At 34.5% G+C, this 12,697-nt stretch overlaps 1 protein-coding gene and 1 pseudogene across 1 annotated transcript in view; one reads left to right on the top strand and one right to left on the bottom strand.

Moving 5' to 3' along the window:
* MDGA2 (MAM domain containing glycosylphosphatidylinositol anchor 2) overlaps nt 1-12,697 on the bottom strand; it is an 826,450-nt gene that overhangs the window by 397,960 nt on the left and 415,793 nt on the right. The window lies entirely within an intron of this gene.
* Nucleotides 8,750-11,972, top strand: LOC107529556 (lupus La protein homolog pseudogene; annotated as a pseudogene).

Here is a 12,697-nt window from a genome sequence, read left to right as displayed (position 1 = left end):
ATTCAACTTTTGTTGTTGTTAATCCTCACCTGAGGATATTTTTTCCATTGATTTACAGAGAGAATGAAAGGAAGGGAGGGAGTGGGAGAGAGAGACAAACATCAATTGGTTGCTTCCCACGTGCACTGGGGCAGGGGATTGACTCTGCAACTTTTCATTGCTTGGACCAGCACTCTCACAGCTGAGCAAAACTGGCCAGGGCACTCATTCAACTTCTGATAAATATTGTATTGTGCAGTGGCAAGTGGCATAGAGTTGAATTTTTTCCCTTGCTAAAGGCCCAGAATAAACCTATTTAATGCTGCAAACTAAATATGGTCTTATACCCTTTAACATATATCTTTTAACATGTAAGATTTTATCTTTGACATTCTTTAAAAAAAATTATGAGCACAGAAAGGTCCATACCTCAAGAGAAAGCAAACCACCTCTACTGGAAAGTAAATATCTATGGGTAGGGTCAATATTCATCTTAGAAAAGTTCTGGATTTGCTTTAAGGCCCAAAATAATGAGTGATTAAATCCCTATAATTCTATTCCAATGATGTAAGTTATTATATATTATTTTGAGGATCACCTGTAAGATATTTATGCATGAACACAAGGATCAAAAAGAATTTATATCTTCAACAACAGTTCTCTAATTGGACTTAACTGGATATAATTCCAAATTTTCTGATTGGGCTCTGGGTCCAAATGAATTTTCAGAAAATGAATTATCTCCTCCATGCTATAACTTTCAAATATTTTGGTCATCTTTATTATTTTCTTCAATTATTTGTTGATTAATAATGTTGATTAATATTGATCACAATACTTATTAACTTCCTACCATGTAGTTTATCATTGTATTGCTATGCAATACAAGATAATAACAGCAACATTAATGATATTATAAATAATAAGATTTTTAACATTTAATCTGTGGTGTATGGGTAGCATTCACTGTGTTAAAGGATACAAAGTTTCATGTATATAAAAATTTTATTTAGCACAAAATATATGCCATGAACTGTATTAAATATTTTCATACATAATAGCTCATTTCATCATTATTAAAATTCTTTGTACTATTAGTTCCCTCACTTTGCACCTGAGGAAACACATATAAAGAAAATTAAATGACTTTTTAAAAATCATAATAAACTAAGTGGGAAAAGCTGGGATGAAAACTAAGCTCTTCCAAAGAATGTTCAGCTGTGCTTGGCATTTTACTTAATAACCCAAACATCCAGTAAGTTTCAAAATTATAGGAGTCATTTTTTATCCATCTCTGAATCTCTCAGCAATTTTGTTTATTCAACTTCCAAAACATATCCCAATCTAGCCATTTCACAACATCTCAGTTGATATCATCCCAATCTAGGCCATGATTATCATCTAACCTGAAATGTATCAATTGTCTCTTAACATGTTGCTTTGTTTTAATTCCACCCCCACTGCTGTGGTCCATTCTTCTTACAAGAAAAAAAAAAAAAATTAATCACTGATCAAAATATATTAATTATAATCTTGCTTAAAAATCTTCCCTTCACTCCTACATATTTATTGAGCTTTAAAGTGCCTACAGCACCTTTTTAAAAATGTCTTTATTAATTTCAGAGAGAGTAAGGCAGAGGGAGAGAGATGGAAACATCAATGATGAGAGAGTCATTGATCGGCTGCCTCCTGCACACCCACTGCTGGGGACTGAGCTGCAACATGGGCATGTGCCCGGACCGGGAATCAAACAGGGATCTCCTGGATCATAGATCGATGCTCAACCTCTGAGCCATGCTGGCCAGGCCACCTTTTTTTTATGTATATATTTGTTTTCCTGTCCATGAATGAAAATAATATTGGGCTTTGTCTACTATGAATCACTGGCCCTGCAGTATATATGCTATACCTTGGGCATTGTTATACTAAACATGAAGAAACTATCATGCTAGTCATGGTAACTTTCTGTCAAGTAAAAGTATGGCTACCACAAGTGAACATCACTTGTTCATTGTTTCCACACAAATTGCACCAGGATGCTTCAGTACCCCATAAACCATTAAGACTTCCACACTTGCATAGAAACCACTTGGAAGAAGTTTGGAAATAAAACAGCATCACTCAAGACAACATATACTTATTTAAAAAGAAAAAAAATAACAACTTCAGGCTAAAAAATACATCAAGGTTAAAAAAAAAAGACTACCTGGGTTCAATTTTTATCTACCTCCATTTATTAGTAAGGTGTCGTAAACAAGTATTTCAACTTCTCTTTAAGTTAGTTCCACTTAGAAAATAATAGTATCTGGCTCATAGATGGGGTGGTTTCCCTTGTAATTATTATTATTAATTTCATTATTGTTAATATTATCATTATTCTATTTCATGGTAGTTGGGAGGGAAGAGGTTATTAGAAATAAGGGAAGTGGCTATAGCACCCAGAGCCGTGCCTTACCACTGTCACTGTCAATCTAGATTTGTAAAATGGTTAGATAGCGTCATATCTTACTTAATCAGGCCCTTTTACACATAAAGATAAAGAGAAGAGGGAGCATACTTTGATGAAAAGTAAAGATAAATATTAGAAAATTTAGAATCCTACATATGAGTATCTCATGAAGTATAGAAACATTGTTAAAAATACGATATTCTTGAATAGATTCAATGACATGGAAGCATAGATGAGACTGACGAATGTCAGAGGGATGGAGGAGGGTGGGTGGGTGGAGGGGGAGAGAGTAACCAAAGAATTTTTATACATATATACACAACCCAAGAACATGGACAATGGTGGGGAGAGGGATTGGGGAGGGGAAAGGGACGGGGTAGAATGGGTCATTGGGGAGAAAAGGGGACATCTGTAATATTTTAAACAAAAATAAAATTTAAAAAAATACGATATTCTTATAATAACAGATTTTCAATTTTTTTAATGCAGACCACTTTCAGAATAGAATAGAGTTATAATATATTTCATTGTAGAAGGCATCAATATTTTTACACAAAATACAATGACAATGCACATACGCAGGTCCTGTCTCAAAAAATAACAATAAAATATTTAATCACAATTTTGCGCATTTCTATTAGTATGGGTTAGCTACTTATTCTTTCAAAATCTAGTGAGCTAGTGATAGCACTAAAGGATAAAAAATTATTTATGGATGAAATATGTAGAATTAAGAAAACTTAACCTGGCAGACTTGGTATATATCTAGCCAAAAAGAGGAGCCAGAGAAATATGAACATACCAAAATCACTCAGCCTCCAACTTCACTTATATTAATCAATTTACAAATGTTCATATGATAGCTATCCTGAATAGATAAAATGTCAACTGGATTCAGGAATATATCATTTGCAGTGCTTGTATTAGTTTAGAATATAAGATTTTAAGGTCTTCTAACACTGTACTAGAACATTTCAATAAAGTCATATGACTTTCTTTCAAAAAAAATAAATGAAAGAAAATTTACTCTTTTAACACACTGTGTTTTTCCTGCAAATTGAGACATAACATCATTATTGTATCTTAGTGATAAAACATCAGTGTTAACAGGAGCACAGTTTGGAAGTGACAACCTGAATCCAAAGCTAAATGGATATCAAAATGCTAAACATATCTGTATGTTAGAATACAGAAAGAATTAACAAGAGGGTAAGAAGAAGGACATGGTGTAAATTATGTCTCAATAAAGAAAGAAAATAAAATTTATTTTAATTTTGCAAGGAAAAACTTTTAACAAGAATATCTTATGAAAAACAGAAATGCCTGAAATAGGAAAAATCTAGCATATGGTCAATATCTCAGTCAATAGTTCTTTGGCAGCTTTACTTTATGAAACTGAGAAAATAGCTTGGTATTCAAGCTCAGCCACCTGTGAGTAATTTTCATGAAAATTAAAGTTAAATCTCTTCTATTTACAAAACAATTAATGGATAAAAAACTCATATTGGCACAGTGGAGCCCTACTATGTAAGAAATATGATGTCTGTATACTTCAAGTTGTTTGATTTGTGTTGTATCTTGTTCCCCATTTGCCTCTCTCTCATATATATATATATATATATATATATATATATATATATATATATATATATATATATACATATATGTGTGTGTGTTGGGTTGAAAATAATGGGTGATATAGCCAATGGCCAATGTTTTTATTCTTTACTCATTCATTTATCCAGCAAGATGTGCTAGGCATGAATTACGGTCCTTTCATTCCCAAGCTATGGAGGCACAGGGGAGAAGTGGGCTCCAATTCTGCCTTCAAGGAGCATGCATTCTTGTGGGAAAAACAAACGTGTAAAGATACAGTTGTTATTATACAGTGGGGCAACTGCTACTGGAAATTGGAAGAAATTAACAAAAGGGTTGGGATAAGGGCAAGGTAACTGTAAAGTCTCAATAAAAAAAGAAAATGAAAAATGGTATTTTATGTGACTTTTTCTTTTTACCATCTTAACCATTTTTAAGTGTGCACTTCAGTGGTATGAAGCATATTCACATTGTTATACAACAGATCTCCAGAACTTTTTCACCCTGCAAAACTGAAATGCATACCAACTAAACAACAACTCCCCATTTCTTCCTCTTCTTAGTCCCTGGCAATCACCATTCTATTTTCTGTTTCTATGAATTTGATTACTTTAAAAAACTCAAATGGAATCATAGAGTATTCATCTTTTCATGACTGGCTTATTTCACTTAGCATAATATATTTAAGTTTCATCCATGTTGTAGCACGTGACAAGTTGTCCTTCCTTTCTTTAGGGCTAAATAATATTTCATTGTATATGTGTACCAATTTTTTTTAAAAATATATCTTTATTGATTACAGAAAAAAGAAAGGAGAGGGAGAGAGAGAGAGAGATAGAAACACCAATGATGAGAGAGTCACTGATCAGCTGCCTCCTGCACGCCCCCAACTGGGGATCAAGCCGCAACCCGGGCATGTGCCCTGACCAGGAATTGAACCCCCAATCACCTGGATCCTAGGTCGATGCTCAACCACTGAGCCACTCCCGGCCGGGCTGTGTACCATATTTTGTTTTTCCATTCATCCGTTGATGGGCCTTGGGTTCTCTCACTTTTTGGCTATTGTAAATAATGTTGTTAAAAACATGGGGGTGCAAATATATCTTTGAGATCTTGCTTTAAACTGTTTTGGATATATACCCAGATGTGGGGTTGCTGGATCACAGAGTAATTCTATTTTAATTTTTTGAGAAATCTTCATACTGTTTTTCATAGTACCTGTATCATTTTACATTCCTATCAGACCTCTCACATCTCATCTCTCACACTCTTAAAAGCTCACACCAGCCCAGTCACACTGACAGTTTCCTCATTAATAATTAGTGTGATCTTATCTCAGGGATCTTGTCCTTGCTGTTTCCTCTTCCAGAAATTTTTGCCTGTACCTCTTTCAGGTGTTTATTCAAATATCAGTTTTTCATTGAAATTTCCCCAAAACATTTTATTAAAACTTTACATTGTCCTGGACTACCTCTCTCAGCTCTCCCATCTATTATTCTTACAGTTTACTTATACATTTGTCCATGTTCTGTGTCCCACTTTCAGAATGTCCGTGAGAACAGGAATTTATTGTCATTTCATTCACTGTTGGTCCAGTGCTTGGCATTGTGCCTGGTACATAGAGTTGCTCAATAAAATTTTTGTAATGGTCGGACTCCATAGTTACTAGCAGTTATCTAAGCTAACTGCATAATTAATTCATTATAGTTCTTCAAGAGCTTCACTAAGAAATAGCCGCATAGTCTGAGAAGAAGGGAAGGGCATGGAAACATGGAGACCAGAGCAAGAACCTGAAGACATATCAGATCAATGTTTTACAAAGAGTAGTAAGTAGAATTGTGGCCTTTGAACATTGATTGCCCACATATCTCCTAAAAGACTTTTGAAAAACCAGGCAACCTTGACATATTTTTAGGTTAACATCTAACATTAGTCACATAAGTTTAATTGCAAAGAAGCATTGGAACTACTGAGATTAGAAAATAACATGGTTATACCATTCTTTTAAATATATCCATGGATTGTGAAGATATTAAAACTATACATGCTAAAAGGCCAAAGTTTTATGGTATGTGCATTATATCTTAATTTCAAAATGTTTAACATGAAAAAAGAAAAGAAAGCAAGTATTTCGGGCCTTCCTCCAAAGTTAAAATATGCCAACATAAAGTTAATTCTGATTTGGGATTAAATAAATTCACAACTAAAAGTGAACACTTATGTTAGCATTATTTCCCCCTATCTAATAACTACTTTTTACAGTAACAACTTTGATATTGTACATTTAACAAGACTTACTCTCCTAGATGAGATGGAAGAAGTTTTGTAACATCTTTTTTATTACTAAAAGGTTGTGACAACTTAAAGAGTGGGTTCATGGAACACATAACAATTTGATACTCAATATAATCTATTAAAAATACAAAACCATATTCTCCCTTAATAGTCAGAAATCTTACATCATTTCTTTTTCTCCTTGAATCATGTTTCATTCCACTTTTCTCCACAGAATTTTGTCTTGAGGTACTATGTTTAAATGCTTGAAAGTCATTTACTGATCAATATTTCATATTACATGTGGAGGAAATGTGAGTGTACTTGAGGTTGAGATTGAAGGTATTCTTTGAGTCATCACTAAGAGCATATTAGTGCATAATTGATATAAACTATATAAATATGTCACATTTTTTCAAAAGAATTTATTGGAAATTCATGTTTTAATCAGATGGATGGGGTTATTTTTTCCCAATTAACCATGTATACTGAATTATCATAACATCGCTAAATAAAACTAAGGGTTCACACCATTCATTTCTATTTTTCATTTTTCTAATTAAAAACTGAGATTCACATAAATAAGAATCTGGGGATTTTAATTCTTTGAAATTCTTCCAAGCTTTGAGAAGTCTATCATATAGTACCATGTCACATCACCAAAAATTATCTCCAGTAAACTGTGAACTGGCAACTCCATTAGCTCCCTCTTCAATTTTGTTGAAAGCAAAAAGAATTGAAAACCATCCAAGTTACAAAAGAATTTGTTAGCCAAACATAAGTCATTCACTTTTTCAACAACAAGAATAATTTTCATTTGTTTAGTGCCTTGGAAGTTTGTTCACCTTGAGGTAATGCACCAATAAAAAAGATTAAGGTTGTTAAATATATGGTATTTTTTTTCTTTTGCATCAAAGAGTAAGAGTGATTATCATGGGTTAGGGAAGGAGCTTAAATCCCACCAACCCTTTCTCAAGCATATCAATTTTAGGAAAGTGTTCACATAAAGATTGAAAATATTAAGGTTCATTTCCTTAACACTATCCCTCTACTCACAGGCCATTGCTGGAAGGTTGTCCCTTAAAAAAGTGGGAGAGCCATAAATGCAGGTCCTAAAATGTTTAACAAGGTAGACATGTTTCACAAATGCTGCTTTTTTTTCTTCCCCTCATAAGACATTCAGAATATTAATTGTTCTATGGTGAGGCAACATGTTTGCTTTGTTTAAATTCAGACTTTCCAAGTCATATTTGAACACAGAACCTTTTTCCCTTGTAGCAATATTTGACAAGTCACGGAATTAATAATCCATTGGTAATGTTTAACAGTATGCTAAACATTGCCACATGTGGTGTATATATATATATATACATATATATATATGCATATATACATATATATATATGCATATGTATTATATGTGTGTGTATATATATATCACATAAAGTAGGAACTTTGAGAAGAAAAATGGCTTTAGAAAATAAGGGCATGTCATAAGAAAGTGAAATCTGACAACTAAGGAAACTGAGAGAGTATAGAAGGAACCAAGAGCTGAGCAGAATACTGCATATTCAGAACAGAAAAGGGGCTAGTTCAAGAAATATGGGGAAAGGGGGACTACTCAGTGTCACCACCAAATTATTATATAAGAGACTGACAAAACTCTCTAACATCTAGGACACTTCATACATATTCAACAGATAAGCTGCTGCTGATAATAGAGTGTTCTTTCTTCTGGAAGATGGGGGTAGGAGCTTAGACAGAAAATAACTATAGCTCTGCATCTTCAGAAATAAAGGGAGAAAATTCTTTCAGTCTCAACGGGTGCTAGGTGGAAAAAGATAATCTAGGGGGAAAAAGAATATTATGGCTCCTCTAAACTACCTTTTTGTGGAGAACTGAACTACCTGGAGAGAAAGATTAAAAAGTCCAGATGAGAGCAATGAGTTACTTAAATAAGTACAACACAAATTAAAATCTAAGGTGAGGGAAAATTACATATTATATATATAGTCAGCTTTCTCTCAGAGATTGTGTAGGACTATAATTAAATTTTGTGTGCTCAATGCAGTGCATATATTTTTGGGAAAAGAGTGACACGAGAGACATGAAAGAGGACAATCAGGCTTTACACAGAAGGTGAAATCTTTACTGAGCCCCTAGACAGCAGAAACAGAAGTCACTCAAGACACAGATCATAGGAGTCATTTCCTAAAAATCTTCCTTGAATGTGCTTTCCTTCTTCTCAATACTCAGAGTGTAATTTTAAAAACAGTTTAGAAACATTATAGAAATCATCACAAAAATAAGTAAAAGAGAAAAACAGCATAGAAAGTACCTACTGAATAAACACAATTGAACAAAGCTGGAGGCACAGGGAAGGTGAGACCCTGTAGTTGCTTAGTAATCCTGTGGCCAGCTCTGCAAGATGGGCACTTTAAAGGCAGCAACATGGCCAAAAATAGTGATGAAAATACAGCTACTCTGGAGCCCAAAATCTGTTATCAAATTAAGCATTATTTTGGTTACTTCAATTTGCCACAGGACTTTTTAAAGAAATTTTTACATTTTTATTGATTTCAGAGAGAGGAAGGGAGAGGGAATGATAGAAACATCAATGATGAGAGTCATTGATTGGCTGCCTCCTGCACACCTCCTACTGGGGATTGAGCCCAAAACCAGGGAATGTGCCCTGACCGGAGAATCTAATTGTGACCTGGCTCATAGGTCGACAATCAACCACTGAGCCATACTGACAGGGCAACACAGGACACATTTTTAAAGGGACATATTAAACTAGATGAAGGCTGGGTACCATTGGAACTACTAGTGATAAAATTCAATAGGTTAAACTGTCTAACAACAGACTTTAATGTAATAGTAGAAGCATTGAGCAAATCAAATGCAGAACTCATGGGAATAAATAAAAATAAAACAAAATAGAAGATCTCTAAACAAACCCCTCCCTGAAGTGATTGGTGATTATAAAACGGATGTAAAAATCAGATATGTTTATATTAAAGTCTTCCCTACTGATGCAACCCTTGATGACATAAAATAATGGTTAGAAAATAAAGGTCAAGTACTAAATATTCAGATGAGAAGAACATTGCACAAAGCACTTAAGGGATCCATATTTGCCGTGTTTGATAGCACTGAATCTGCTAAAAAGTTTGTGGCGACCCCTGGACAAAAGTTCAAAGACACAAATCTGCTAATACTTTTCAAGGAAGATTACTTTGCAAAAATAATTAAGAAAAAAAGCAAAATAAAGTGGAAACTAAATTATGAGTTCAACAAGAGCAAGAAGAAAAACAGTACTCAGAAAACTACGTGACACTGAAAAAAGAAATAGAGGAAGATTTAAACAAGTGGAAGAAGATACCATGCTCATGGATTGGAAGAATTAATATCATTAAAATGTCTATACTACCCAAAGCAATTTATAAATTCAATGCAATTCCTATTAAAATACCAACAGCATATTTCACAGACCTAGAACAAACATTTTGAAAATTTATATGGAACCAAAAAAGACCCCGAATAGCTGCAGCCATCTTGAGAAAAAAGAACAGAGTGGGAAGGATCACATTACCAGACTTCAAACTATATTACAAAGCCACTGTAATCAAAACGGCCTGGTATTGGTACAACAACAGGCATATAGATCAATGGAACAGAACAGAGACCCCAGAAATAGACCCACGCCATTATGGTCAGTTAATATTTGACAAAGGAGGCAAGAGCATACAATGGAGTAAAGAAAGTCTCTTCAATAAGTGGTGCTGGGAAAATTGGACAGATACATGCAAAAGAATGAGACTAGACCACCAGTTTTCACCATACACAAAAATAAACTCAAAATGGATAAAAGACTTAAATGTAAGTCACGAAACCATAAAAATCCTGGAAGAAAACATAGGCAGTAAAATCACAGACATCCCACATAGTGGACTTTTCACTGATACATCTCGTAGGGCAAGAGGAACAAAGGAAAAAATAAACATATGGGACTACATCAAACTAAAAAGCTTCTGCACAGCAAAAGAAAACAGCTTCAAAATACAAAGGAACCCCACGGTCTGGGAAAACATATTTGCCAAGGATGAATCTGATAAGGGGCTAATTTCCAAAGTGTACAAAGAACTCATAGCACTCAGCAAGAGGAAGACAAACAACCCAATTAAGAAATGGGCAAAGGACTTAAATAGACTCTTCTCCAAAGAGGACGTACCGATGGCCAAGAGACACATGAGAAAATGCTCGAAGTCACTAATCATCAGGGAGATGCAAATTAAAACCACAATGAGGTGTCACTTCACACCTGTCAGAATAGCTGCCATCAACAAATCAACAAACAACATGTGCTGACGAGGGTGTGGAGAAAGGGGAACCCTACTACACTGCTGATGGGAATGCAGACTGGTGAAACCACTATGGAAAACAGTGTGGAGTTTCCTCAAAAAATTAAAAATGGAACTGCCCTTTGACCCAGTGATTCTACTCCTAGGAATGTATCTTAAGAATCCTGAAACATTCATCAGAAAGGATATATGTACCCCAATGTTCATAGCAGCACAGTTTACAATAGCTAAGATCTGGAAACAGCCCAAGTGCCCATCAGTAGATGAGTGGATAAAAAAGCTGTGGGACATTTACACCATGGAATACTATGCAGCTGTAAAGAAGAAGAATCTCGTACCCTTTGGGACAGTATGGATGGACCTGGAGAAAATTATCCTAAGTGAAATAAGCCAGGCAGCGAAAGACAAATATCACATGATCTCGCTTATATGTGGAATCCAAGGAACTTAATAAACTGATGAACAGAATAGATTCAATGACATGGAAGCATAGATGAGACTGACGAATGTCAGAGAGATGGAGGAGGGCGGGTGGGTGGAGGGGGAGAGAGTAACCAAAGAATTTATGTGCATATATACACAACCCAAGGACATGGACAATGGTGGGGAGAGGGACTGGGGCGGGGGAAAGAATTGGGTGGAACGGGTAATTGGGGAGAAAAAGGGACATCTGTAATATTTTAAACAATAATAAAATTAAAAATTAAAATTAAAATTAAAAAATTAAAATTAAAAAAAAGAAGAAGAAGAAGAAGAAAAACAAAAGTTAGCAGAAAATCCTGCAATGAAATCTCTAGAAGAAAAGACTGGCTCCTTGCTGAAATGTTCAGGGGACCTAGATGATCAGACCTGTAGAGAAGATTTGCATGTACTTCTCTCAAATCACGGTGAAATATAAGGAGTGGGCTTTGTCAAAGGAGCAAAAGAGGAAATAATTCTATTTAAAGAAAAAGCTAAGGAAGCACTGATGCAAATAATGGTAACCTACAATTAAGGAACAAAGAAGTGACATGAGAAGTACTAGATGGAAGTGTGGGTAAAGAAGCTTTGAAAAAATCATAGAAGATCAAAAAGAATCACAATGGAAGTCAAAAGGTCGCAGATTTAAAGGGAAAGGAAAGGGAAATAAAGCTGTCCAGACTGGGTCTGCTAAAGGAAAAGTACAGTTTCAGAGCAAGAAAACTAAATTTAATAGTGATGCTGAGAGTGACGGAAATGTTGCATCTGGACCAGTAAAAAGAGAAGAAACAGATAAAGAAGAACCTGCATCAAAACAGCAGAAAACAGATAATGGTGTTGGAGACCAGTAGCTTACTGAACACATTTTTAATTCATTTTAATTAGGTTCTTAGTTGCTTTTTTTGTTGTTTAACTTGTCTTTTTTTACCCAAATGAGGATTTTGTGTGCGTGATGTACAGTTCTGTAATTTCAGATGATTCAAATACCAAAAGAAAGATTATTGTACTAAATTGCTTTTGTAATATGAGAATGCATTAGTATAAACTTATAAAATATACACTATATAAATAAAAGTAAAATTTTGTCTGTATAGCCCCTGTTTTGATGAGCATCTTTCTTGGGATTCTCTGAACAAACATTTGATAAAACTGGACTGAGTCTGAACAAATCATCAGCTGGAAACTGAAAATAAAAGCCACTGAATTAACTCCTCATTCAAACCTAAATTTCCAAGGCCCCTTTTGTACAAAGTCTTATGGTCAGTCCAGAAAGTTCCTAAAGAATGCAAATGCCAGAAATTATTTAAATGTGAATCCAAGAGACAGGTTTATATTTAATTTTAATATCAGTTACTATGACAACCAATGGCCTATTTAAAGTTATTAGCATTCTAGCCCACTGAGTTAATAATATAGACAGGAATGACATAAAAGATGAGCAAAAGCAAATTACTTCAGTGTCATATCACATAGCAATGACAGTGAAAGCTGAGTAAGCTTAGGCAGGTTCAGAAAATTTGGAGAAACAGTTTAAAGGACAAATCAATTAGTAACTTTAAGAACTTGTAGTACATTA

This window comes from Miniopterus natalensis, chromosome 1, assembly GCF_054644295.1.
Source record: "Miniopterus natalensis isolate mMinNat1 chromosome 1, mMinNat1.hap1, whole genome shotgun sequence".
In the NCBI taxonomy this organism is placed as follows: Eukaryota; Metazoa; Chordata; class Mammalia; order Chiroptera; family Miniopteridae; genus Miniopterus; species Miniopterus natalensis.
Note: the sequence above shows the minus strand (reverse complement) of the source record. Positions and strands in the feature narration are given on the sequence as shown.